A 27,814-nucleotide genomic window follows, 5' to 3' on the forward strand; every position below is an offset into this window, starting at 1 on the left:
GGCGAGGGCCTGAATGGACCCACACCTTGGCTGGCAGGGAGAGGGACAGCAGGAAGGGCTACTGGGGGCTGAGTATAGCTGCAGGGGCTGGAAGGAGTCAAATGGTCACCAGGCAGATTCCCTAGTGTGGAGCAATCAGCAACAGGTGAAATTCGGAGGGTTAGCGACAGGCTAAGTTCAGCAGGGCAAATGCTTCTGGGAATCTGGCCCAAAGCAGAATGGAAATGAGGAGGGACTTCATCATAAGACTGGGCATCGTGGTCAAATTCCGGAGGGGCCAGGTTGCAAGGCTCCATCTCCAGGGGCAAAGAGGGGCTGCTGGGGCCCACTGAGCAGCTGGCCTTGCCGCACCCCCTCCTACAGAGGCTGCCCCTGAGCCTAGCTGAGCCTTGGCTTAGGCCCAGAACTGGACATGCAACGGGGCAAACCAGAGGCCAGCACTCCTTGTGGTACCGCAGTTCATCAGAAGTGGAGGCCCTTCGCTAGTATTAATATTAGCAGTATCAATCATAGTATGCTAAAACCTACTTCCATTATCTTGGCAAATCCTGGCAACAAGCATAACTCTACATCACAGGTAGGGAAACTGAGTCACAGAACAGATCATTGCCTGAGGCCACACAGCTAGCAAGTGTTGGAGCTGGATTTGAACAGAGGCAGCTGGATTCTGAGGCCCATGCCTTGAGAGAGTCCCCACCCCCTCCTTTCTATGTTCTAACTTTTTAATTATGTACATTTTCAAACATATATTCTATTCATACATGAAAGTGGAAAAAATAGTATTTTGATCCCGAGCGTGCCCATCATCTGGCTTCAATGTCGATCCACTGTGTGCAATTCTATTTACTCTCCAGACCCCTCTATTTTTAGGAAGTGTCTGGAATCTATTAAAGCAAATCTCAGACATCGTGCCATTTGAACCCTAAATACTTCCGTATGTGTATCAGATGGATAAGGATATTTGTATTTCACATAACCACGATGCCGTTATCACACCTAACGATCATCTGGATATCATCTACTACCCAGTTCTGGATCAAATTTCCCTGATGATCTCAAAGATATCTTTTTACAATTAGTTTGTTCAAACCAGGATCCAAACAACATCAACGTGTTGCATTTAGTTGCTTGGTTGCTTGAGTCTCTTTGATTCTGAAGAGTTTCCCTCCCCATTCCCCCATGCCAATGATCTGACCACGCTTTTACAGATGGTAAACTGAGGCAGTGGTCACGGTCTTTCCATTAGCGAGGGGCAAAAGCAGGCCTAGAACCTAGCCCGACTTGTTTCCTCACTGCTCCCCACTAACCGCCCAGAACCCCCTCTCCCACTCCCCTTATTTCTTCCCTTCTATTTTTGAACTAGCAGAGAAGTTAGCAAGAACGGGCATCCTCAAGCGCTGTGAGTTCTCAGGATATAATTCACTTTAATCTTTTAAGCATTTGACAGTATTTGCTCGAAAGAAGGAGCAACAAGTACATAATTATTGCACTAATTAAGCTGCCAAAAACACAAGCGTGCGGCAAGAGCACCTTTGAATCGGGGAGCCCACGACGCATTAGCATCTGCTGTAAGCTTATTAATCACCTAACAGGCAATTAGCAAGCTGTTACTGTTTGAGGCTGCTATGTAAATAAATTCTTGGGTTAATTTCTTCCTCTGATAATAAAGAAAACATTATGAAAATTAGCTAAGCGACAATGTAAATGATCTTCACTGTTAATTATATGACGGTGTTACATATGCAAGGACCCCAGCGCTGATAAGGGCCAGCTCCCTCCCCCTCGCCCACCCTAGGCCCCCATGTCAGCTCTGCTGCTTTAAAAAGAAAAGTGTTGACACAGGTAATGGGGAGGGGGGAGCTTTGGGGACTGGAGTCACAGCTGTTTGCTTGCAACTTGCCCAGAGCAAGCAAGCAAGCAGCACAGGGTGATTTTCTCGCCTGAACTTCCAGTAGCCCTGGGCTGGACCTGTGACCCCGGCCGGCAGGAAAGGAGTGGGAATGGGGCAGAGGAGCAGGCCTGGCATCCTCCAGCTGAGAACAGCTGACAGTTCTCAGAGGCCTTGCTGCAGTGCTAAATCCAAGCCTCGTGGGCTCATTGTCACCCTTGAGCAATTCCTGGCCACCTCCTAGGGGCCACCTGGTTCATGCAGCTGGTCACATGTGCAGTGTGAGGCAGGATGGGCCCTGCTGTAGGGCTCAGTGGTTGTGTGGCCATGGACACAGCTTCGGTCTCTTTATCTGCAAAATGGAGGCGATGGCAATCGCTTTGAAAGTTACATAGGCAATCCTCCTAAATTTCTTTGCACAGCACTCGCCTGTATGTGCTCACTATTATCACCATCATTCATCGGCTCATTCAAACAGATACCGACCGTGTGCCAAGTCCAGTGCCAAGCGCTGGGAGTCCAAAGGGCAAACGGCACAGGCCCACCTTCACAGGGCCTGAGAAAGATGGGCAGAAGGGACGTGAAGGGGACACGAAGCCAGAGTCCAGCTTCCTGGAGGAGTTCTAGAGGAGCTGGGTCTTGGTTCTGACAAGTGCAGTGGAGCATCACGGGAGGAGGTGAGGATGGACTCGAGTCAGGCAGCCGGTTTGTCTCCCCGGAGGAAGACTGAGACAAGGGGAAGGGATCCCTGCACGAGACTTGATGCCAGGCGGATGCACAATGAGGACAGTTCTCCTGAATTGTAAGATGGGGGGGAGGGTAGTGAGGGGCAGGCCAGCAAGGCGTTTGATGACGGTCTGCCCCAGGAGAGCAGGGGAGAGGGGGAGCTTGCCTTACTGCTGAGAGTTGCCCAGATGCTCTCTCTGTAACTTATAACTTAAAATAGGAAAATTTATAACTACACTGAAATACCGTTTTCTAGCTATCACATCATTAAGGATCAGGAGGGTGATGATGTGCCTTGTTGGTGAGGTTGTGGTGAAACAGGCACGCTCCCGTGTGAAATTGGCACAACCTCTCTGGAAGAGGCAACATCTACCAAAACTATAAATGCGTGGACCCTTTGACCCAATGATTCCATTTCTAGGTATTTGGCCTTGCAGGTAAATGTGCAGAGTTGCAAAACGACTTATGCACAAGGCTATTCACTGCCATCATGGTTTTGATAAAAAAAAGATTAGACACATCCTCAATATCCATTAAGAGAGTTCTAGTTAAATAAATTATGGTACATCTGTAGGATGAAGTGCTAGGCAGTCGTTCAAATGCGGGAGAGAGTTCTAGGTGAACTGATAAGGAAAGATCTGAGAGATAAACTGTTCAGTGAAAAAAGCCAGGTGGCATAATACGAAAATGTGTGCGTGTGTGTTTCTTACACCAGCTACACAATATGCTTGTCCATGCATGGACTTTCTCTCCAAAGGCTTCACAAGAAAACTATTTTGCCTCTGATGGGGGGACCTGGGTGGGGAGGCAGGAGAGGGAGGGAGACTTTCTCCAGCTGTACGTCAGGCACTAGACCAGATGGCTCAGACCCTCTCTGCCCTGTTTGGCTCTCGGTCCAGCCTCCACAGCAGGGACCAGCTCTGCGTGGGCACCAGCGCATGACTCACAGGTGCAGCCTCTACCCCTCGCCTCCTGCTCAGGCTGCTGCCTCTTGCCTGGGACACAGCGCATCCCTGGAGGCATTACTTCCTGAGGACGGCACCCAGAGCCCACTCCCCCCAACCCAGAGGGAGAGGAGAATGTCCCTCTGGGCAGAGGATCTTTGGCCAATGGGAGAAGGACCTGATGCACCATTTCTTCCCTTCTGGTCCCTGGAGATGATAAGCCTGGAACAGAGTTCAATTCGGCTTCGCAGGGAATAATCACTTGGGGTTGAGCAATCCATGTCACTTTGCTGCAGCCGGCTCTGTAACACCTCCTCATCTAGGCTCTTCCTCCTTCCCTGGCCCCTGCTCATCCTTCTCTCCTACTCCCTAGGATTGCACTTCTTAATCCAGCTATCGCACATAAGCCCTCCGCCTCAGGCTCTGCCTGGGCCACCCAGGCGAAGACAAGCCATTTTGTACCTTTGGATTTTGTCTCCTGTGCACATACCTACTAATAAATATACACACATGTCTAAATGCTAATATGAACTTTGAATCTCCAAGAGGGGCTGGAGTATCGACAGGCTATGACACATTCCCTGCACTTCTTCAACTCTGGACTCCTTTTTACAGGTGATACCAGTTAGCCTCCTAGCATTCCATGGGCCACACAGGACCAGCCTCTGCCTTTATCCGGTGACAACCCCTTGGGACCTGATGGCCCCGCTCATGGCCCTTATCAGGCTCTTCTTCCAGTTAGGCATCTCAGCTCCTCTAATAAGGGCTCTGACAGGCGCGCCGCCCCCTCCCAGCCTGGCCTTCTCCTCTCAGTAGGCTTCAGACCTTGGTGTGCTGTTTAGTCTGTGATAGCCAGAAATAAACAAAAGTCATTGAAAGCGGCTGATGAGCGCAGACAAAAGGGAGGCGGTCACTCCCCGGGCTCTGGCCATGTCCCCTCAGCCCGGGCAGTGGACAAGAGCGGGCCTTCCCTGCCAGGGGCCGGATCACGCCGCTGGCTTGTATTGATCTCACGGTCAACAGATTCCCCTGGGCCTTTTACACAAGCCTGGCTGCAAGCCAACCTCCTACATCCTGTACTTAGGCCATCGATTTTTCAGACGCTGAAATGCAAGGTGATACACTCATCCCCGCTAAGCTCTCTCCTGCTAGCATCAGCCGCTTGCCCAGGCCTGCCAGGATCACAGCGAATCCCAAACGGGTCAGCACAGCGCGGGGAGGTGGGGAACTTTGGCCTTAGTCCAATTGCCACAAACCAACCGTGGGAGTTTGAACAAATTCTGCCCCTTCTCAGGGTGAGAAGTGGTGGCCTCCAAAGTCTCTCCCAGCCTGACATCCTGTGAAACCTCTGAGCTATCGCTTTCCCTCCCAGCTCTGTGACAAGCCTGCCTTCCATGTCTGCAGCCACCGAGCGGCCGATACCTGCCCGCTGATGAGTTCAGGGCCACGGAGAGATCTTGCAGGCAAGCCTCTGGTGACCTCCATCTAGGTCAAAATCAAACCATCCATCAACGCATTTCGGTTAGGTTTGCTCAATGAGCTATGAAACCACTAACTGATTTATGATCCAGCCTACATTTTAGTTCATCTTCTTTTTACTTCTCTGCCTTTCTCCTCCATTGTCTCAGACATGTGAAAAAATCTAGCACTGTGTCTTGCCCGTAGTCTCTGTAAAGCATGCATTTGTTTCTTTTGTTCTCCCATCTCATCCCTGCTATGAATATGTCTGGGCTTCAGCTCTCCTGCCTTCTTTTGTACCTGATAAACCATGTGGCTTTGAGAAATGGACATGGGCTTTGGGACAATGATTTTTCCAGATGACCACTAGGGTTAGGTTGAATGGTCCCCAGGGGGCTTTCCTCTGGAAAATTCCATATTAAACTCTGGTTGATCTTGAACTGAGGAAAGAAATTATCTAATTTGTTTTGCCTTGGTCTTGGGCTAGGAGCTGTGTTTTGTTTTCATTCTCTGTGTTTCTAAATCCCAACCCCTCTGAAAGGCCAGTCTGAGGACCTCTGGAGAGTTTTCCCCAAGAGCATATTGAGCACAGATCCAAGAAGTAATCAAAGTTTTTAAAATAAAAATAAAGAGGAGCAGATGTGGCTCAAGTGGCTGAGCACCTGCTTCCCCCATGGAAGGCCCCGGGTTTGGTCCCTGGTGCCTCCTAAAAACAAAAACAAACGAAAAAGCCAGTAAGCAAACAAATGGGAAAACCAACTCAGGGCAGCCAATGTGGCTCAGGGGTTGAGCACTGGCTTCCCACGTACAAGGTCCCAGGTTCAATCCCCGGCCCTGGTACCTCAAAAAAAAAAAAAAAAAAGAAATAAAATAAAATAATAATTAAAAAAAAAAATAGAATGGAACTCAATCCAACAAAATATTTACCTAACAGATGAACAGAATAATATTAACAATCCTAAAGAAAGAGAGAGGTAAAAAACAGTGGTCCTGATCAATGAACTGGACAAAATTATAGGAAAGATTCAAGGCAACAATCTTTGTGGTTTCTCCTGGCATATTCTAGGGGTTTAATCTTTTGCTTTTCCTTGTTGATGCTGGGGATATTGGTTCTAATGATTCAAGTGTTAGACCCGGAGAGTGGCCTTAAAGATCTGCTGATTAATCCCCTTTTTTTTTTTTTTTTTTTTTTTTTTTAAAAGATTTATTTATTTATTTAATTTCCCCCCCTCCCCTGGTTGCCTGTTCTTGGTGTCTGTTTGCTGCGTCTTGTTTCTTTGTCCGCTTCTGTTGTCGTCAGCGGCACGGGAAGTGTGGGCGGCGCCATTCCTGGGCAGGCTGCTCTTTCTTTTCACGCTGGGCGGCTTTCCTCACGGGCGCACTCCTTGCGCGTGGGGCTCCCGCACGCGGGGGACACCCTTGCGTGGCACGGCACTCCTTGCGCGCATCAGCACTGCGCATGGCCAGCTCCACACGGGTCAAGGAGGCCCGGGGTTTGAACCGCGGACCTCCCATATGGTAGACGGACGCCCTAACCACTGGGCCAAAGTCCGTTTCCCCGATTAATCCCCTTTTAAGGGTGAGAACAAATGAGTCCCAGGAAGGGGAGAAGAAGACACAGCCAGTAGCAGAGCATTTGTGAGCTCCACATTCTCCTGCCCTTTATAAGCCGAGTTCGCTATGTGCTACCATTGTCTTGCCACCCAATGCTCACACCAACCTTGTGAGGAAGGTGCTACTATTTTTCTAAGCTTGGAGATGGGGAAATAGAGGCACAGAGAGGTTAGGTGACTTGCTCAGGGTCACACAGCTTGGGTCACACAACCCAAGTAGGTTGGCCTCAGAGTCCCGGCTCTACTCACTAAACACACTGTCTCTTTCACAGCCTTGGAGGCTGCACATCCTTCAGGACCCAAAGGGCTGAAGTTCTGACTGGGAAAGAGCAGTGAGCCTTTGAGGTCAAGGGCAGCCGTTCCAGCACTTGTTTACTAGTCCTCCGTAGTCTCCCTGCTTTGCTCTTGCCCTCCTGCGAGTCACTGCTGGTACTCTGCTCACCGGCGATAGTCTGGAAATGCCACTGCTCTGCTCAGGCCCCTCCAAAGACTCCCCATCACACAGGGAATAAAAGCCACGCACACTCTTTCCATGGCTCGTGAGGTCCCCTCCGCGTGGCCCTGGCCTGGCTCTCCCAGCTCTGCTCACTCCCCTCGGCCCCACTGTTCTTCTGGCCATTCCTTGAACAACCAAGTTCATCAGCTACACAGGGACCCTGCACCTGCTCTTCCTTCTACTTGGAATGCTCCTCTCCTGGTTTTTTTCTGGACTCTGCACAGGCATCATCTCTTAAGAAGGGCTTTGCTTGAGCCATCAAAAGCTCTCCTCTCCCTCTCCTCACCCCCTGCTTCCTCTCCCTTCCTGGTACTTCACCACCACCAGGCACTGGTTGCCTGTTCTATTCGTTCCCTTGTTCATTTGGCCCTGCCCCCAGAAGCTGGAAGTGCAGTGAGCACACCGGTTTACCCCTCCTGCCTAGTGCAGTGCCTGGCACTCACTATTTGCTAATGGAAGGACTAGATGGGAGTGCCCAGCTGTCCCGACTTCCAGGCCAGGGCTCCGTCCCCGCTGGATGTAAGGACTCGGCGTGGGCAGGAGGCAGCTGCAGCTCTGCAGTCAGACTGCCCAAACAATGGGGGGAGAAGGGGTCTCCAGGTATGCGGGTGGGGCATACCTGGAGGACTCCACCACCAGGGTACAGAGAGCAGGCAGGGCAAAGAACTCGAGCGGAACTGAGGTCAGGGCCAGGAACCAGGCACTGTCCTCCCCGGGCAGCACCACTTCCAAGGGTCAGAGTGTGTGCAGCCAGGGCTCGAAGCACAGGCTCTGGACCGTGCTGCCACTGGCTGCCCCAGTGACTTTGGCAGACCTTCTTACCCTTGCTGAACTGGTCTCATCTGCAAAACTGGGAGCAGTAATGTCTAGGTCACGTGATGGCTTTGAGGATGCGGCTTAATGACCACTGGACGTCGAGTGCCCAGGCCAGGTCCCAGCAGGGCATAGCTAAGCATTAAAGGCTCCTGCCTCAGCCTGGGGGCAGCCTTCTCTCCCCCTTCCCCTTCCACTCAAATCCCACTGTGTTCTCTCTCCTTCAGGGTCACGCTCACTGAGACTTCCACGCTGGTCAATTCATCCATGAGAGCCAGAGACGGCCTGTCCACACCCCAGCAATTGCGTGTTCTGTACTCAGAGCCTTCTGGAGACAATGCCGGGACTCCTGTGTACTTTGTTTCTAAGCTCACGGAGCTGCTGGAAGAGTGGCATTCCAGGTCCCTTGGTAATGCTCAAGGTGGGGGGAGCAGAACATAGCTGTCCTTTTCTGCTTTCGTAATGGAGGTAAAATTCACCTAACATGAAATTAACCATTTTGAAGTGTACAAATCAGCGCCACTCAGTATGTTCACAGTGTCGTGCAACCATCACCTCGATCTAGTTCCCAAACATTTTCGTCACCCCAAAGGAAACCCCATGCCTATTAAGCAGTCCCTCCCCATCCCCCTCTCCCCAGCCCTTGACAACCAACAAGCAGCTGTCTGTTTCCATGGATTTATCTATTCTAGACATTTTGTATATATGGAACCGTGCAATTGGTAGCTTTTGTCTGATTTCTTTCACCCCACATGTTTTTGAGGTGCATCCATATTGTTGCATGTGTCAGAACCTCATTCCCTTTCATGGCTGAATCTCATTAGCCAGCAGCACTTCTTAATCAATAAGGAAGGCGGTGGCCCACTCCACCTTGCAGCAGGGCTTTCCTCTGCTAGCTTCCCAGGGGATGCAGCACATGTGAAAGGAATTCAAAGAGGAAAGGAAGGAAGAGAGGAAGCGGGGAGGGGGAAGGGGGAAGGGGGAAAGGGGAGGGGGAAGAGGAGAGGGCTACCACGTAAGTACAAGGGCAGACCCAAGTAGCAGGATTCAGTAAATGCAACTGCCAAGTCATGAGGTACATTTTGGTGGCACTCCAGGTTCAGGAATTGATAGACACTGGGCTTATGTGGCTCCCAACTCAGCACATGGCCTCAGAAAGCATAGATTTTGTCCTGTGCTTCTCCGTCCGCCTGTTTTTCTCACTTTCACACTTGTTCTGGAACAAGGCTGCCATGTCAGAGGCCAGCAGGAAGCCCAGCTAAGACCCTACCCCCAAACTTTGAAGAGACCCCTTCTTCTGCCCTGGGGACAGCAACACTGGGGAAGCCCCAGTGAGGATCAGAGTTGCCACAAGGGAGCCCCGAGGCTCCCTCCAGGCTCACAGAGAGACCTGGGCCTCACTGGCCACTCGGCTGCTGGCTGGGGCTGTGGCTCCAGCTCTGGCCTCAGGAGGCAGGCTGGGGCAGGTGCACCTCCTCCTTCAGCACGGAGGACCGGAGCTGAGCTACAGCCTCCCCAGGAGGCTGCAATTAAGTACAGAGACCCTTGTTCTCCCCGGAGCTTAGAGAGCCAGTTCCCCACACCTGGGGCTCCAGCACATGCCAAGCCAGGGAGCTGGACCAGTTGAAATCTGACTCGTGTCAGGTTAGAAGGCTTTTGATGTCCCAGGTTTATTTTAGTTCAATGGTTTTGGAAATTACAGAGAAATTAGAGAGGCCCTTCCAACTTAAAACCCCCCATCGGTGACTTGGGTTGAACAGTGGTTTGGTAAGTGGTTCATGAAAGAAATTCAGATTTGGGTTGGGCTCAGGGATCAACAAATGCCTTCAGCCTGCAGTTAGTTCTGGGCTGGGGTGTGCGGTTCAGGCAGTCTGAGGCTTTGGGTTCAGAGAAGACAGAGCACGTGGTTCCCAGAGGGGGTAGGACGCAGACAGCACCGCTCCCCGCTCCCCGCTGCAGGCTGGGCCTGACCTGCGCCCCGTTTGTGCTGAGAGCCCTGGCCCTAAAACCCCAGCGAGTCTCCCGAGGGCAGCGCTGTTTGATTGATTTTGAAACCATGACAGTAAAACGGTTAATAAAAACCTGGTAGAGCCCTACAGAGGTGCTTTCCACACTGCACGGCCCCTTCCTAAATGAGCACGATTCATCATGTCTGGGCACGGAGGCCCCGAGCGCCTCGCACAAAGGAGGGGGCTGTGCAACTGCGGCCCGGCTCCCGCGGGGACCCCGACGCCCCCCCGGCCTGCCTTCAGCCCATGGAGAAGATGGGACCTTCTGCCTCTGGTGCTCCAGCTTCCCCTTTCTTTAAGGCAAGGGTTTCCAAGTGTGGTCCCCCAACCAGTGGCATCCTCTCCACGGGGGAACAGGTTAGAAATGCAGCTTCTCAGACCCCTCCCCTATTGCTGACTCGGGAACTCTGTTAATAGGAGATCCTGATGAAGGCTACAGCTTAGGGACCCATGCTCTGGGAAGCTCCCAGGGCCCTCCCTGTCTTTAGACACCTTGAGTTCTCAAACCTCCTATTTCCTACACATACACACACACACACAGTCTGACAGATTCAGACCACTCTGGGGCCCAAAACGTCATCCTATGTGGACAGGGGTTAAAATTTGAACAGAGGATAAAATATTGAATCTCCACCACCGGGATTTATATGCCAGCCCAATAAGGAGGGGGTGGGAGGATAGGGGTAAAGGTGCTCTCTGCCCCAGCTCTTCCTGCTGGTTCAGAGAATTGGGACATGAGAGGTAGAAGAGCACAGAGGTTCCGAGTGTGTGTTCTGGAGTCAGTGTGCCTGGGTCCAGGTCCCAGCTCCGCCACATGTTAGCTGTGTGACCTTGGGCAAGTCAATTCACCTCTGCACATTTTAGTTCCCTCTTCTGGAAATGGGATAATAATGGACCTAGCTCATAGGGTTTTGAGGGTTTAGTCAGGTAGCATGTGTAAAGGCATTACAGCAGGCCCCTGCCCCTCTCCCAGGGAGCACCAGGGGTGCTCTGGAGCCCCCAGCACTCCCCTGGAGCCTAAGGCTCCATGCTCTGTGAATCCCCAGGTCCAAGGGCCTTGTCCTTGGAGAAGAAGGAAACCCAAGACAAGGGGCTCAAGGGTGATGATGTGGCCCCTGAGCAGGCTAGCAGATCCCGGCAGACATCAGCCCCTCCCCTGTGGCTACCCCGGTAGCCGCCCATCAGCCCTGCTCTGTCTCTCAGCTCCCATGAAGAGAGAGCAGAAGGCGGCAGGAAAGCAAGAACGGACCCCAAGGAGGAAGAGAGAGAACAGACGGAGGCAAGGGGAAGAGCACAGGAGAAGGAGAAGAGGGGGTGAACTGGAAAAGAACGAGACACAGAGAGGGAAGACAGGGAGACAGACAACAGGGAGAGAGGGACAAGGAGGGGAAGCAGGAAGTGACAAGAAAGTGACTCCAAAGAAGAGAGCCTTTTCATTTACACCATTCCCACCACAGCACCTTAGTTAGCAGGGCTGGTTTTTTGGGGGAGCAAAAACCCAGCCTCTCAGGATGTCCGGCCTTAGAAAGACGCAGTGAGTTCGTTCATCCCTGCTCTGGAGACCTCAAGTGGCCACGGTGCCCGGGTGGATGGGTGGATGGGGAGCTGGGAGGCAGCAGCTCACTGCTCCCGCACGTCCTGGGAAGCCGGCCTGGAGCCAAGGCTGCTTTCCTCCCTGCATTCGTGCCCTAGGGCTGCTGGGACAACTCACCAAAGACTCGCTGGTTTAAAACAGCAGCCTTTTATTCTCTCACCGGCCAGTCCTGGAGGCCAGAAGTCCAAAGTCACGGTGTCAGCAGGATCCCGGCCTCTCTGAAGCCTCTAGGAGAGAATCCTGCCTCGTGCCTCCTTCTTCCACGGTGGCCTTGGAAGCTCCATGGCCGTCGCTGCGTCTCTCTAGTCGTGCCTCCCTCCTTGCAGGGCCTGCCCCCTGGTGCGACTGTCTCAATCTCTTCCTATGAGGACAGCAGGCACATTGATGAAGGACCTATCCAGTGCCACTGTGGCTTCATCTGAGCCAAGTACATCTGCAAAGACCCTGCTTTTAAAGAGGGTCCCATTCTGAGCCTCCAGGTGGCAGGAATTTTACAGGACACCCTTCAACCCAGGGTCCTGCCCCTGAGCAGGCCTCATCGGGGTGGGGAGCAACCCATCAAGGGGCACCTGCTGCAGGCGGGGGTGGCACTGAGTCTCAGGGCCCGGCCTCACCCTGGCTTCTCCCCGCTGCTGGGAGGGGAGCAGGGCCTGGCACTCTGCTCTGCTCTGCTCTGCCGGGCTGGCCACTCTGCCGGAGGCCTGAGCTGAGGGTTTCTGCCATCCTGCCAGTGGCTCTGACACCCATGACTGTCTCTTGTCACTTCTACTTTAGGCTATGCCTGCAGTTTGTCAATCGAGAGGCTCTGTCCTTTGAACAACAAGAATTCATGGTGAGTGTGCCTGGACCGCCAGGAACCAGGCGTGGCCACCTGCTCCCGGCTGCCACTGCCCAGAGGAAGGCCCTTCCTCTCATGTGCACAGAGGTGCCTTACGGGGTGGTGGCACTCTGGATTCCAGCGGGACAGCCACCATGGACACTGTGCTGATCTCCTGGAGAAAGCCCAGCCCCTGCCCTGCAAGGCCCCCCCCCCCCCGCCCCCAGAACACCTCTGCACCCCAGGCCAGTGACGCTTTTGTTTAATCTGTTCGGGCTTTGTTGCTTTCCTTCAGTCCCAGAGCCCCTGGGCGGGTATGTGGCCCTACCTCTCCCACCCCACCTGTCCACCTGGCCCCCCCGGCCCTGGAGTCCGATCGCGTCCTGGGGGATGAGATGGCCTCAGGCGGGCCCCCTGGTCTCTGGGAAACCCTGAGATGAACATTTGGTCACCCCGTTGGATACCCAGCCCACCCAGTGGTCAGTTCCTGCCTCTGCGCTGCGGTCCCCGCCTGGACTTCCAGCCCAACTGCCCTGCTGCTCCCTGGGGGAGGCCTCTGCCGAGGACAGAGAAGGCTGTGGGCAGGCCAGGAGCGGCTGGGGGAGCGGGGACGGGCCCAGAGGCCTGGCTGGTCTCCTGGAGTGGAACAGTCTGGAAGTCAGCAGGACCAGAGCACTAAGAGGGCTGGAGTCCTTGACCCTCCAAGCTCCGCTCCCCATTGGACTTCTCTGTTCCCATCTGGCCATTACCCTGGTGCAATCAGCAATACAAGCCCTCAAACCCAGAGGCGTGTGCGTTTAGTCCCCAGCTCTGACGTGAAGGGGGAAGCTAGGGAGGCTCGGTTCACTCTGAAGAGCAGGGAGGGACAGCGTTAGTGCAGGAAGAAGGCAGATTGCCGCCCCAAAAAAGAAAGGAAAAAAAGGGGAGAAGTCTGCATGCAGATCACCAGGGACTGAGGGGAGGCAGGGGGGGCTGTGCACAGAGGGTCCCCACGCTGCCTGTTAGGGGATGAATGTGGGCCCCACAAAGATTGGCCCATGCCCCAGCCTTATTTGGAGGATCACTGCAGGTGGGTTTATTCAAATGAGGTCATGTGACTGCTGCCCTTATAAGAAGAGAAGAGGCCCCGACACAGGGAGACGGCCACCTGCGCACAGAGGCAGAGACTGCGGGAGGCAGCCGGAGCGCCAAGGCATGCCGGCCACCCCAGCAGCCAGCAAGACGCCAGGAAGGGTCCTCCCCTAGGCCGTCAGCGAGAGCTCGGCCCTGCAGAGGCCTGCAGCGCTGACTCCCTGCCTCCAGGACCGTGCAAGAACAACTTTCCATTGCTTTACGCCTCCTCGTTTGTGGAACTTTGTTAATGCAGCCTGGGTAAAGTACTCACCTGCCCGAGCCTGGAGCGGGCAGGCGCCTGCAGACACTGTTGACACAGCTGGCCGGCCCCGGCCTCTGCTCTCCCCTCCCATCAAAGCCGACTGGAAACGGACTTTGGCCCAGTGGTTAGGGCGTCCGTCTACCACATGGGAGGTCCGCGGTTCAAACCCCGGGCCTCCTTGACCCGTGTGGAGCTGGCCATGCGCAGGGCTGATGCGCGCAAGGAGTGCCTTGCTACGCAAGGGTGCCCCCCGCGTGGGGGAGCCCCACGTGCAAGGAGTGCGCCAGTGAGGAAAGCTGCCCAGCGTGAAAAGAAAGAGCAGCCTGCCCAGGAATGGCGCCGCCCACACTTCCTGTGCCGCTGACGACAACAGAAGCGGACAAAGAAACAAGACGCAGCAAATAGACACCAAGAACAGACAACCAGGGGAGGGGGGGAAATTAAATAAATAAATAAATCTTTAAAAAAAAAAAAAAAAAGCCGACTGGCTAGGGGCCCTCCTTGGGCACCCCCTTGGCAGATCCAGCCTGAGGCTAGGGTGTGTGACGATGGGGGCTGTGTTGTTCCCTCCCCACGCACCTACTGCCTCTGCAAAGTCTTGCCTGACGGGAGACATAAAGCCTTAACCCAGGCCCACGTCCCTGGCATTTGCCAGATGGCTTTCAGTTTTACATGGATGCACATGTTTTTATTTTAGTTATGCTTTTATTTTTAGTGTGTGTTACCAAACAAAACAAGTGCACCACTCCAGTGGTTTAGTAGATTATTGCCTAGGATGGGACTAAATTTTTAAAAAGTTGATTTAAGGAAATATATTAAATAATAGTACAGGAGGTAGGTGGATAAGGCCCCAAATTGCAGCGGAATGCAAACGGCTGAAATTGGGAGCCCCTGTGTTATCCTAGATGAGGGAGGGGCTTTCTCACTGGATTGCGGGGAGTTCTTGTGATTCCCGCCTGTCCAGTGCCTTACACTGGGCTCAGCCCAGGAGACGCTGTAAAAGACTTGGGTTCAGCACACACACAGAGGACATGATGCGCCTAAAACTCTCCCTGGCCCAGTAGCGGCTCGATGTGCCTGGTTTGTGGAGCTTTTGTTCACATCTCTCCCCAGCAGCCCCCACCCTCATGGCTTTCCCCTTCCAGGGCTGCACTTGAGGAAGTGGGGTTCCTGGACAGGCTCTGCAATCCTCCTGCCGAGAAAGCACAGCTGGAGATGTGAGGGGGCTCTCGCTCCATGACTCGTTCCTTAGGAGCCAGGAGGCCCCATACCCAGCTGAGGGCCTCCACTGAGCCCCTTGACCTCTCCAAGGCTCACTTTCCTCCTCCCCCAAATGGGGATCCGATTGCTCATTTTGTGCTGAGTAGGGACGGAGATGATGGATGACATGCTTTGGGAAGTCCAAGGTGCTGTGGCAAGGATTCTGATCCCCCCCCCAACCCTTGCCCACTGCTTCTCCTTCTCCACTCAGCAGCTGCAGTGCTCTCGAGATTCAATGGAAGGAAAACCCAGGGAAGGGGACAAATGGATGAAGAAATTGCCCCTAAAGCACTTCTCAGCAAGCTTAGCCCCGAAAAGGTAGACTGCCCACAATGCATTAGCTGGCTTTGTCAGGGAAATTACTTTAGCCTGCCATCATTTTTTATGTGGCTGTTCAATAAAATAATTATTGATGGCCTCATCCATTTAAGTCACAATCAAAATAGCAGCCAGGACAGGGTGGCCCTATATTATATCACCAGAGCGAGAACTATTTTCTATCAATTCGCAAATACATTCACATTTAGGTGAAAAATTATACCATCCAGGATCAAATATATCAGAGGCTGGGAGCCAGGAGAGAGAGGACTGAATCTGAGGGCTTCTCCATTATTCATTAGCAAAGCGTGTGGGAGATGAGATGAGCAGCCCTCTGCTGGGGAGTGGGCATCAGTGGAGGGCAGGGAATGCATGCCCACCCCACGGACACGAATGAAGATTCCCCAACCAGGGGCCTGACAGGCAAAGAGCAAAGGATTTTCTAAGGTAAGAAAAATGAGTATGTGCAAGTTACACAGGAGATAGGTCTATAATTCCCAGGTTTTAGCAGCCGTGTTCCAATTATCCCTTAGCATCCAAGATGGTGGGTCAGATGGGGGGGTAGAGGAGAAAAAGGGAGAAGAGAAAGAGCTAACCTGAGTCAGATTAAAGAGAGAGAGGGGAGAAGCAATCGCCAAGTGTCTCTGTTTGCCAGGCACCGTGCTGGTCTTGACATTGACCATCTTACTGAATCCTCCGATAACCCCTGAGGCAGGCAGTAGAATCCCCACTGCCGAGATAGGGACATGGGGCTCAGAGAAGGGAATTCAGTTCTCCAAAGGTGCACAGCCTGTAAGCAGCAGAACTGGACTTCTGCATCAGATCTGCCTGATGCTGAGTTGTGTTCTGGAATAGTCTCATTCAATAACTTATTGGTTGGGTGGGGGAGGGAGCAGGGATTGTTTGCTTGTTTCTTAGGAGGTTTTGTTTGTTTGTGTTTTGGAGAGGAGTGTGTTTTGCTGAGGTGCCAGCACTGTGTTTCAAAAATGAGAACTTAAGGGAATTGGGAAGAGATAAAAGGAAGACCTCCTCTCTGGGCCATGGAGCAGCCATGGACGTGGCTGGGCATGAGTGACCTGGGAGCAGCCTGCGTTTATCTGCAAGGCTCTCTTCAGAGCCCCACCCACCTGAGGATGTGACCCTGGAGAGGAGATTTCAGGGACTGACATGGAGTGCTTCAGGGTCTAGGGATGTGTCCCTCAGCTCCACTAAAAATCACACCATGTCCTCACATCTGCTCGGGCCGGCTTTGGGCCTGTGCCTTCAGTAAAGGCTTAAAGGATCCTGGGCTGGAGACCCAGGTGAGGAGCATTTGGGCACAGGAACTCTTAAGCTGCCTTCCCAGGATCTGACCCCTCTTGCCTCTGTTAATTAACAAGAAGCTGCCTCATTTACATGCTCTTACCTGCCAAGGCATTTTATTTGAAGAGTTTATCCAGGAAAATCCTGGCCTAATGCACAGAATCAGTTCCTACCCTGGCCCTCAACACCCAACTTTCCTGTTCAGGGAACTGTCAGCAGCTCCAGCCAAAATCATCCAGACTTTCTGAACTACAGCCTGGCAGTTTCTCAAAATGTTAAACATATAGTTACCATAAGATCCAGCAATTCCACTCCTAGGTATTGACCCAAGAGAAATGACAGCATACGTTCACACAAAAATCATGCATGAACATTTACAGCTGCCTTATTCATAATAGCCAAAAAGTAGAAACAATCTGAATAGCCATCAACTAATGAATGGATAAGCAAAATAGAATAGCCATACAATGGGATATTATTCAGCCATAAAAAGAAATGAAGAATTGATACATGCTACAACATGAATGAACCTTAAAAACATTAGGCCAAGTGAAAGAAGCCAGACACAAAGGCCATGTATTTTATGCCTCTTTATATGAAATGTTCATAATATGCAAATCCACAGGGACAAAAAGTAAAGTAGTGGTTGCCAGGGCCTGGGAGAGATGGAAATGGAAAGCAACTTATAATGGGTACAGAATTTTCTTTGGGAATGATGAAAATAGTCTAAAATTAATTGTAGTGATAGTTGCACACCTGTGTGCATATTCTAAAACCACTGAATTGTATCCTTTAAATAAGTCAGTTGTACTGTACATGAATTATATCTCAATAAAGATGTTAAAAACATCTAAACTATCTGCACCGCTTGGCCCCAAGGCCTCTGATGCTTGCTTGCCGCAGTTGAGGGCAGCCATTTCACCATGCCCACGTAATCCATCATCCAGTGTTTTGCATCCTTCAGCCACCCACCTTCTCCTAGGTGCAGCTGCTTCTGCCCACCCCTCCCTGTCCATGCATCCTGTTCCCAGATTTACATCCCCAGTCTCCTTGGCCACCTGAGCCAACGCCGCTGTGGGCTGGGCTGGAGTAGAATGGCTGCTGCTCTGAGAGCCAAGAGCATTCCCCTGGGGCAGGTCACCTCTGTCCGTCTGTCTGTCCAGGGCCACTCACATGGGCCAGCACACCTCTTCCTGGTTTTGCTCACTTCATGGTGTGCTAGTCTAGAGTGTGGGCTCTGCAGACAGAGGGCTGGGTTCAAATCCCAACTCCATCTTTTACTAGCTATGTGACCTTGGGCAAATTGTTTAACCTCTCTGTGCCTCAGTTTCCTTATCTTCTAAAGGGAGATGATAAGAGTACCTACTTCCTAGGGTTGTTGTGAAGATTAAATGAACTGGCACATGTAAAGAGCAAGACAATCTCTAGCACATACTGTGATAAACATTACTATTATTGGTGTTATCATCATTATTATAAGTATACTTTTGCTGCCTTATTTAACAGAAGAAACACTGGAAACAAACAAAGCAATAGTTTGGTCAAATAAAGTACAGGACATCATGCAGTGGACTACTAAACAGCCATTCACAAAAAAAGGCAGTTCTGAATTTTTTGGATATGGATCCACAAAATAAATGAACATACAGAAATACACAGACACACGAGGAAAGCGATTCTTAGCACAACGCGTATTGTATGACCTCTTCCATGTAAGTAATAAGTATAATACACTGTACATATGCCAAAATATCAAGGCATATTTATTTTTAACTATGCATACTGTATTTTTCTCTAAAATAAAACTGTTGACAGAAGCAGCAATGAGGCTTTAACATTTTGTTTCATACCTTCTGAAATGAATATATTATTTTTGCTTTTTAAAACAGTAATGTCAGTAGGGATTATCTGGGTAGTGGATCATTTTTGTTTCCCTCTTTTTTTTTTTTTTTATTAAACAACAAAAAAAGCCCTACAAATAGGCGTTTATAAAATGATGCTTGCTTCCAAGGGCACCATTCGAGCCCCGGGCTGGTGGATTTGCTCATCAGCATTCCCTAAGATGAAAAGCTTAAAGGCCTGGGTTCAGATCCAGCTGGGAGTCCGTGGAGAAGCCCTCGGTCTCGCCATCTAAACATTGGAGTGCAGGTAGCCGCCCCAACTACCTCGCAGGTCTTTGGCGGGATACAAATCATGCAGAAAACTCAGCTGAACATGCTCCTATAGCCCACCTCGACTCCATTCTAGAGCCTTCAAGATGCCAAGTAAAATGGCAGCGCCCAAGAAACTCCAGAGATGACACTGTTCTGGCCCCGGCTTACAGAACTGTCTCATGACGTACATCCGGGCGTTGGGTCAATAAGCGGTTGTTCGGTGCCTGCTGTGAGCACCGCAGACCCGGGGGCCCTGCGGGGACAGGCCCTGAGTCAGAGATCCCGCCCCCAGGGAGCTCACAGGCTGGTGCAGAGTAACTCCAGGGCAGAGCTGAGCTCTCTAAGGTTTCCCGTGAAGAGGCAGAGGCTCCTTCCAGCTGGGAAAGACTCTTGGAAATGGTGACAGAGGCTAATATATGAGTCTATGGAGACATGGGGGAGGGCGTTTCAGATGGAGAAAACAGGAGAAGAGGCTCTGGCTGGCAGAGAGTGAGGGAGAGAGAAGCCACCTCCGAGGCCTCAGGGTCTGGGAACAAGTTGGTCCAAGCAGCAGCACTCACGCCCGGTCGGGATTCCAGACCCCGCCGGGAGCCAGCACGGTCTCCAGGCCGGGCATGCCCCAGGGATTTCCTCCCTCGGCTTCTCTCCAGCCCGCCTGGCCCACGGGGGAGCTGGAGGGGGCTCTCCTCTATTCCCCTGCACCTGAATTTCAGGGGCAGGGTCCTCCTCCCTCACAGGCCGGTAGCTCACCCAGAGGACCACCCAAAGGGCCACCACACCCCTTGCTAGTCCCCGCCCTTAGGGAAGAGCCGGGGAGACTTGCCCACTTGCCCAGGGGCTGAAGGTTGGTGTCCTTGAGCCTTATGTTCTGGATGAGACTTCATCTGCAAATGAGAGGCCAGTCACAGGGGGGCAGGAATCACCTTCCCTCAGTGGGCACTGCCTGCTAACCTCAGGGCACAGGGAGGGAAAGAGACCTGTCCACCATCACACAGCTGGTCAGTAGAGGAGCCAAGCTCGCCTGAACGTCCCCCTCTACCATCACTGCTGCGGAAGGAGCCTGAAAAGCATTCTCACCTGCCTATCGACTCCCTAAAGCCTCCACCCAGAGATACCTTCTTAAGGATAAGAGGTGACAGTCCTACGAAAAGGAAAGCAGGAGGGCTGGAGGGGGCAGGTAGAGCAGGGGCGCCCACAGACCTTAATTGCTTGGCACCTCTGTGGTTTAGTAACACTCTCTTACCTATCTGTACAGCCTGGCTGTTGACAGAGCACTTTCCCTCCCATTAGCTCATGCCCTTAGGGGATGGGGCACTGGCAGCTCAGTTTGAGCATTTGAGGGGGCACTGCCCCCATCACCCAGGAGGACCTGATCCCGCCTGCATTCTCCACCCCAAGTTCAGAGGCCACATCAAGAAGTTAAGAAGCTTTGCAAAGTCGGGAGATAATCAGAGGGCCCTGGAGCAGGATGCAAACACAGTGACAACAAATGCCTGTTTCACAGCTTGCTCCCTGCAGGGTGGAGCCGTAAAGGGCTACTTGCAGCCACCCAGGACTGAGGTCTTTGATCCCACAGGCATGGCCGGGACCCGGTGACGTTGCAGCGCACTGAGGGGGTAACCTCGTGGGGCGACAACGGGCAGAGATGTGCGATCAGATCCTCCTCCTGAGATGGGTAAAGGCCGAAGGGAAGCCCCAGGCAGTGCCCACCCAAAGCAGACCCCCCTCAAGCACACCTGGAGAGAAGGCACAGAGCCCAAGGGGGGATTGGAAAGAAGGCGAGTCTGCCCAGAGCCGTCTGCGGACTTAACTCCATCCAAGGGAAGGACCCGTGGTCTGGGTGGCCCAGGAAGGCAGCAGCAGGCCCGGGCTCTAAGCTCTCGCCGCCTGGAGAGGGAGGAAGAGCAAAGGGGTCTTCCCCACCACGTGGCCGCACGGGGCTGCTGCACCTGCCTGCCCACCGCCCGGTGAGGGGCCAGCGCCATGACGTGGGTGCCGGGGTGCAGGCCTTAGGGCAGCCGGCAGGCTGGGAGCTGGGGAGGGGAGCTGGGACGGCTCAGCCTTTGGGTGCAAGTTGCCCCACACACAGACCCCCGTGTGCACGTGCACACACACACAAACCTGTTCATTCGTGCATACATTCAAGAACGATTTATTAAGCTCTTTGTACCGGTACTGGGAATAAGGCAGCGAACAAACAAAAGTCCCTGCCCTTAGAAAACTTCATTCGCGGCAGAAGCGGTGGCAATGAGAAAGGAGACTCTGTCTGTCCATTCACTGACCACAGCTTCAACTCATTCCCGCAGGCCACTAGTTCCCACTCCTCTTCCTGCCCAGAACCCACTGGCAGAGCCTTGAAGGCCGTGCAGGCCCTGCCTAGTGGGTGCCCACCCCCAGCCCTCTCTCCCCCTCTCCCTAAAGAAGCTGCCCTTGACTCTGTTCTCCCCTCACTTAACCCCACCCCCCACCCTCACCTCTGCCCTCCCCGTCCCCAGCCCTCTCACCACCTGAGGTCTCGCTCCAGAACTTTCCCCCTCTCGGTGGAGCACGGCACCCCAGGGGCACTCCTGATGGCGGGAGCCAAGCTGCCCCTGGAGTGGACCACTGCGCAGGCTCCTCACCCAGCCGGAGGTGGGCATTGGAGGGGGCGTGGAGGCAGGGCTGGCCACCGCTGACCTCGCCAAGGGGGTGTTCTGTGCCTCCAGACATCTCCCAGGCCCCACATTCTAAACCCTACCACGCAGCGAGGGCCTCCTGTGGGCCAGGTTCTGGGCTAAATATCACCTAACTTAACCCTCACAGCAGCCATATGTGGTGGGCACTGTCATCACAACTCGTTTCCCAAGGTCACAGGAGAGTAGCAAGATAGGATTAAACCCGACTCTATCTCACCCCCAAACGCTTGCTTTTGACCTTGCATCTGCTGCTTTCCCTGCACCCCTCCCCCAGCCTTTACTCCCTGGGAACCTCTTTTTCCCTAGAATGGTGACCAATGAATTCCACTGAATTTGTCTCTGGTAACATTCCCAGAGATATGTCATATATTTCAAATAAAGCAACTATCCTTCTAGACCCAAAAATGCATTTGTAATGGTGGAATTTCAGGCAGATGAGGGCGAAGCAGATGATTTTCGTTTGGGTATAGGGACATCCCAGAAGTCCCACAGCCACCCCAGGCCGGCCCCCTCTTCCTGCCAAGGGTCAGTAGTCAGACCCCTCAGTTCCCCGTTCACTACTTCACTAGCTCGCCTCCGAGGCAAGTGTTCTAGACCTACTAATTATCACAGGATAATTAGGGATGGGGGAAATCCAGGCACAGATAAAAGCAGCGCCTCCCTCTGCTGCCCCTACATGCCCCTGCCGGTCTCCCTAAAATCCTGGGATGTGCTGTGCTCCCCGGTCGTCTCCACCCTGCAGCTCCCACCGGGCCCATTCAGGCCGGGGGGCTGGGCCGTGCTTGGGCCTGCCCAGACCACAAGAGTGTGTTGAAATTCCCACTAGAACACCCCCTCCGCCCACCCCAGAGTTCTGAGACACCCTAATGAGCCACCTCCTTGCTCCCTCACCCCTCATCCTCAAAGCTCCACTGCCTCTCCTCCTTCCCCCTCCCCAGCTCAAGTTATAGAAAGCACTGCATAGAGGAGGGGTCCTTAAACAGGCAGCCACAGGCGCAGAGCGGACCTCTTCAGTTCAGGCCCCCCCGAAATTGTTGGCAAAATCCTTTATATGCATACAGACAGCGGCAAAGGTGTGCACAAGCTGTTATGGTAAGAGAGAGGATCAGTATCTGTTGCGGGGGGGGGCGGGTAGGATAAAAAGAAAGTTTTCTTAATAGAGGTAATGACTGGGTTAAAGGTCCTTTACTTTTTAACTCATAAAAAATATTTAAGAAGCAGGCAAATCTGCAGCATAGTTAGAGAATATAGCACATCTTTCCCAACAACAAATAGCGGAGCAGACGAAAATCAGGGAGGATGTAGGAAGTGAAGCAAAGCAAAGAACAATCTTGAGTTAATTGGCATATAGGGACCATTGTGCCCACGAATGAGAGAATTCACATTCTTTTCCAGTGTACATGGTCCATTTACCAAAACTGAATATACGTTGGTCTAAGTGACGCTTAAAGGAAATGTTATAGTTATAAACGCATATTATACATATGCACATACATGTATATGAGACTTTATACATGTACATTTCTGGGAAGGGTCCACAGCTGACATTGAATGCTCAAAGAGCCCTGTGACCCTAAAAGGGTAAGAACATCTACCCTAGGGAGTCACGGAGTTCACTCCCCATAACGTTTCCCAAAGAACTTTAGCATCAGTGACCTCTAACGCGGGCAGCTATGTGGGGAGGCAGCCGTAACTTAGTGGCTGGAACACCAGCCCTGCCTTACCAGACTGTCTGACTTTCAGTCCCAGCTCCATTACTTCCTAAGTAGGTCTCCTCTCCTTCCCTATCTGAAAAATGGGATGACGATTGTGTCCACCACACAGAATTGTCATGAGGATGAAAAATAGGAGGATAAGCCAAGCCCAGTACTATTGCTGGCCCACATTGTGTTCAATAAATATTAGCTATTTATTAATCACTCCCCAGTTAGGAAACTGGGGCTCAGGGAGACTAATTGACTTGCCCAGGGTCAGCCTTAGTGCAGCCCCGAGCTGTGAGCCGGCGCCAGAGCAAGGACTGGGAGCCGTCTGTCCAAGTGGCTGGAGGCTGGCATGATGGGGGTCAGCCCAGAGAATGGCGAGTACTGCTGAGGGGCTGTGACAGAGGAGGCGGAGCCAGGCCTGCCATCCTGACAGCTGGGTGCTAATGCTGGCCCCATCCACGGCCTGCGCAAACCCCCTCCCCCCTCGGGACTGCTGTTTCTCATCTCTGAGGCAGGCACGGGTGTTCAGCAGCGCCGCAACTGAGCCGGCTGGCCTCTGTAGGGGCGGCCCTGCCTACCGCACAGCCCAGGCCCAATTCTGCAGATGTGGACGATCATCGACCAAGCAAATTAAAAGACGGGCCAAAGAAACAGGCCTGTGCCCTTAGCACCCATCTCAGGGCTTTTGTCCCAGAGAAAGGGAACTGATACAAGAGGCTCAAAACCTCAGGCTCCAGGCAGGCATTTTCTGAGAGCCAGAAACATCCAAAATGAAATCGGCTGACTTGGGGACACTGGGGAACAGCCCAACACTGGAAGTAGAAGCCAGATAACCATCTGCCAAGGAGATTTCAGGCATCTCTGGTGGGAGTTTGGCCAAGACGACCTTTAAGTCTCCGATTCAGTGATGCCATGAAATCCCCTGTGACTTCCAGCACCCAAATGGCTGACCTTACCAGGACCGAGGGACACAGGTCATCTTGTGTTCCTCCTTGGATCCCTGAGCAGCCACAGCCGGGCCACGCCAATTTAAATGTTTACGTCATTGGAGAACCACTCAGGTCGTGGTCAAGACGTCCACTGGCTCTGACTGACGCTCTAGTCATCAACCTGGACCTCTCCCCAAGACCAACACGGAGGTCTGCACCCAGGCCTGCCCTCCCCACCCGCCAGTCCAGGCCAGGAGCAGGGAAGCAAGCGCCGAGGATGGCCCAGGGCGGCCCAGCCTTGTTTCTGGAAACGGAATGCAGAGCTCGTGAGAAAGCCACCCCGGCTTTGCTTCAGAAGGCCTTCCCGCCCTGGGGGACGCGAGAGACCACCCGAGCACAGAAGCCGGGCCTGTCGTGGCAGGCGACCACAGCTGGGGAGCTCACCCCCACTGCACATGTCCGGACAGAGCTATGAGGACCTGGGCTGCTAAACGGACCGCCTCTGCCCTCCAGAAGGGCAGCATGGCTAGGAGGTACCCAAGACTCTTCCAGAGGCCAGTGGCGAGGCACGCTGTGTCAGGGAAGCCGAGAGGGGAGAAAGGAGAAAGAGGAGGAGGGAAGACAGACGCTTCAGGCCTCTCCATCCCTCCCTCTTCCTGGCACAATATTCTTTCGCTTGAAAAAAAGAAACTAACAAAAACCTTCTTTCTTTTCCTCTCTGAACAAGAGCTTTGTAACACTAGATGGCTGATCCGAAAATAACTATTTTGCCCTTAGACAGAGGCGTTTTTCAACAGGAGAAGCTGAGATGTTTTGAAAGCCACCCCTGAGGCTAGAAAGTTGTGCAGAAGGCACTAATTGTCAGAGCTCCCCACGGGCAGCCCCAGCGTTCCCGGGGAAGGCTGGGAAGAAAGCGCTTGGCTGTGGGCGCCGGCTCCTGGGGGAGCGTTGCCTCACCGCCCCGCACTGGAAAGCCAGGGCCGCTTCCCCAGCGTGGCGAGGAGGAGATAAAACACAGGAACACACATGATCTTACATAACCGAAGCGGGACTGAACATTTTCAGCAAATTACCTCTGTTATGAGCTTGGCCATAAAATCGCCTCGCAAGTGAATTTAGTTTTTCTTCCCTCCGTGCCCAATCAATTAGCACATGAGTAATACCAAGCCCATTAGGACAAACCGATGCCGGGGGAGTTCTGTCATCTGCTATAGAAATGATTGCTTAATATACCAGTTGGCTCCGAGGGGCTCTTAGCCACACACAATCTTGCCATAATCAATAGCAACAGTCAAGCGACGCTGTTTCCGACGAGAACACTGCTGGGCAGAGCGGGAGGCCAGAGCCCAGGCGCGGGGCGCAGACGCTGAGCAGGCCCCCAATACCGCCTCCCGCCCACCGCCTCCCTGCCCCCTCTGCTCCCCTCTGCTCCTCCTTCCTCCCTTCAAAGCAAACAGGAAAAGACTAAGAGAAACACAGAAACGTGGAGGGAGGCAGACCAGAAATGCGCAGGGGAGTTGTGGAAATTCGTAGCCGGCAGGGAAAGGAAAGGAGCTGAGGCCTCATTCTTCCTCCGTATTTCCTAGCAACCGGAGCACAGGCGTTCACCAGGAACACCTGGTGACACATGGCAGGTTCCGACTCCTAGGACGTTGAGCACGGGGGTAAGGGTGTGTGTGTGTGCGCGCCTGTACACACGGGCGCACGCTGGGACACGTCCCTGTGCCTGCCTGCACGTGTCTGCCTGTGCACGTGTTGTGTGGGCCTGTGTGTGTGTGGCTGGAGGGTTTGTGCCTGCGCGTGCCTGAGCGTAGGTGTGCGCGCGTGCCTTCCCTCCCAGCAGCCAAGAGCCCAGCACGCGAGCCCGCCTGCCATGGCGATTGGTTCTATCGCTATTCTGGGTCGAGGAACCCAAAAGTAAAAACCCAGAGCGCTTCCCCCAAGACGCTGGAGAAGGGCGGCAGCGACTTGTGGGTCCTGGACTGGCCGCTCGCTTGGTGGGAGAGCACCCGCCTGGGGCCCGGGGAGCCCTTGGGTCTGGACCCTGTTCTGCCGCCTAGAGGCAGGTTATGCGATTTCTCTGAACCTCAGTTGCCTCATCCGTGAAATGGAGATGCTGACACGCCCCTGCGGGGGTTGGGATGAGGGTTCAGGCACAGACAGCACCTAGCGCGGCCTGGAGGAGGAAACGTCACTAAATGGCTCCTGGCTGCCCGGGGCCCCAACCCCAATCCTGCCGCCACCTGCGCTCCAGCTCTACGTCAGGGCCCCAGAACCACTCCATTTCCCTCCCAACTATGCAGACAAGACTCGCCATAACCCAGACACCAGGCAAATCCCTTCTTCCCCTGGGCCGACCCCTCCCCACTGGCCAGCAAGAGGGCGGTACCAGGAGGCCCGCGGGGCTCCCTGACAAGGTAGTTTTTGGTCCCTATAGTCACATGGTGCCGCTGTCAACTAGACTTGAGCCCCTTGGCCTAGGGGCAGAGAGGGGACCCCACAGAGAAATGAAGCCAAGCTCAGGGGGGCGGCCCGAGGCCCAGCATCTCAGCCCGCTTGGCAATCAGCACAACAGGTGAGGAGCCGAGGTCTGCGTGAGTCAGCCGGTGCTTAGAGCTAGGGCCCGCGTCTGGCCCAAAGACAGAGGATTTTGTTCCCATGACAACAGTGGGGAGGCCATTGGCCACAAGGCAAGCTGGGAGGGAACAATGGGCATGGGGCTATGAGGAAGGGCTCATTAATCACTGGGTGCTGTAGGGAGCAAGGGAGTGGGTGCAAAATCGAGGGTCCAGTGCTCCAGAATGCCGCAGCTTTCCTAGCACGCCAACTAGCCTCTTCCCCAACCTGGCCTCGGTTGGCCCATGCGTAAAACGGAAGGATGAACTCTATGCACCCATGGTCCTTCCCAGGTCTGGGGCCTGAGATTGAGCGGTGGGGCCCCTGGGGCATGAACGGCATGAGCTATAAATGTGCAGCTGGGGATGGACGGGGGCGGGAATGAAGAGGTTTGTGGGAGGGTGGCTGTGTCCCCAAAGCCAGAGAGGCACCTCCCACCCCATTGCGAGAGCAGGGAGGAGGCTACAGCTTCATGGCTTCTCCTCCTCTGACCTCCCTGATCCTGAGAGGAAGCTTGCCAGAGTGGATAAATGTGCCTCCAGCTCCTCTCACTGGTTGTACCACCCTGAAGGGTTAAGAGGTCTCCCCCAACCTCAGTCTCCTGAACCGTGAAATGGCATGAAAGGTAATGTCTACTCCTATGGCAGGTAGGAAGATTCAATGGCAAGCACTGAGGGCCTACTAAGTGCCAGGCCCTGATCGGGGTGCTACAGGCACACCCATGAACAAACTAAACACAAAAGGCCCTCCCTGCAGGGAATTGACCTTGTAGATCGGGCAGAGGGACAAATTAATAAGAGAAAGAGAAAGAATGACAGGGGTGATGGGGGTTATGGAAAAAGTCAGGCAAGAAAGGGACAGAATGTGAGAGGAAGGGAGCACCGCACAGGTGTGGGTGAAGTCTGGGGGGCAGGTTGTTGGGTTGGGAGACAGGAGACCTATCTCTGGACCTCGATTTCCCCATCTGAGTGAGCACAAAACCACCCACCTTAGCTACCTCCTAGGTTTTTATTAGGGAATAATTACAGTCCATAGGGACTGTTGGGATTTAAAGTCTGGGGGTGAGAGAGGACCTGGAGATGACTGGCATGAAAGGGCCGAAGGACCTGTTAGCTAGTGTTGCTG

Source organism: Dasypus novemcinctus, chromosome 3, assembly GCF_030445035.2.
Source record: "Dasypus novemcinctus isolate mDasNov1 chromosome 3, mDasNov1.1.hap2, whole genome shotgun sequence".
Taxonomy (NCBI): domain Eukaryota; kingdom Metazoa; phylum Chordata; class Mammalia; order Cingulata; family Dasypodidae; genus Dasypus; species Dasypus novemcinctus.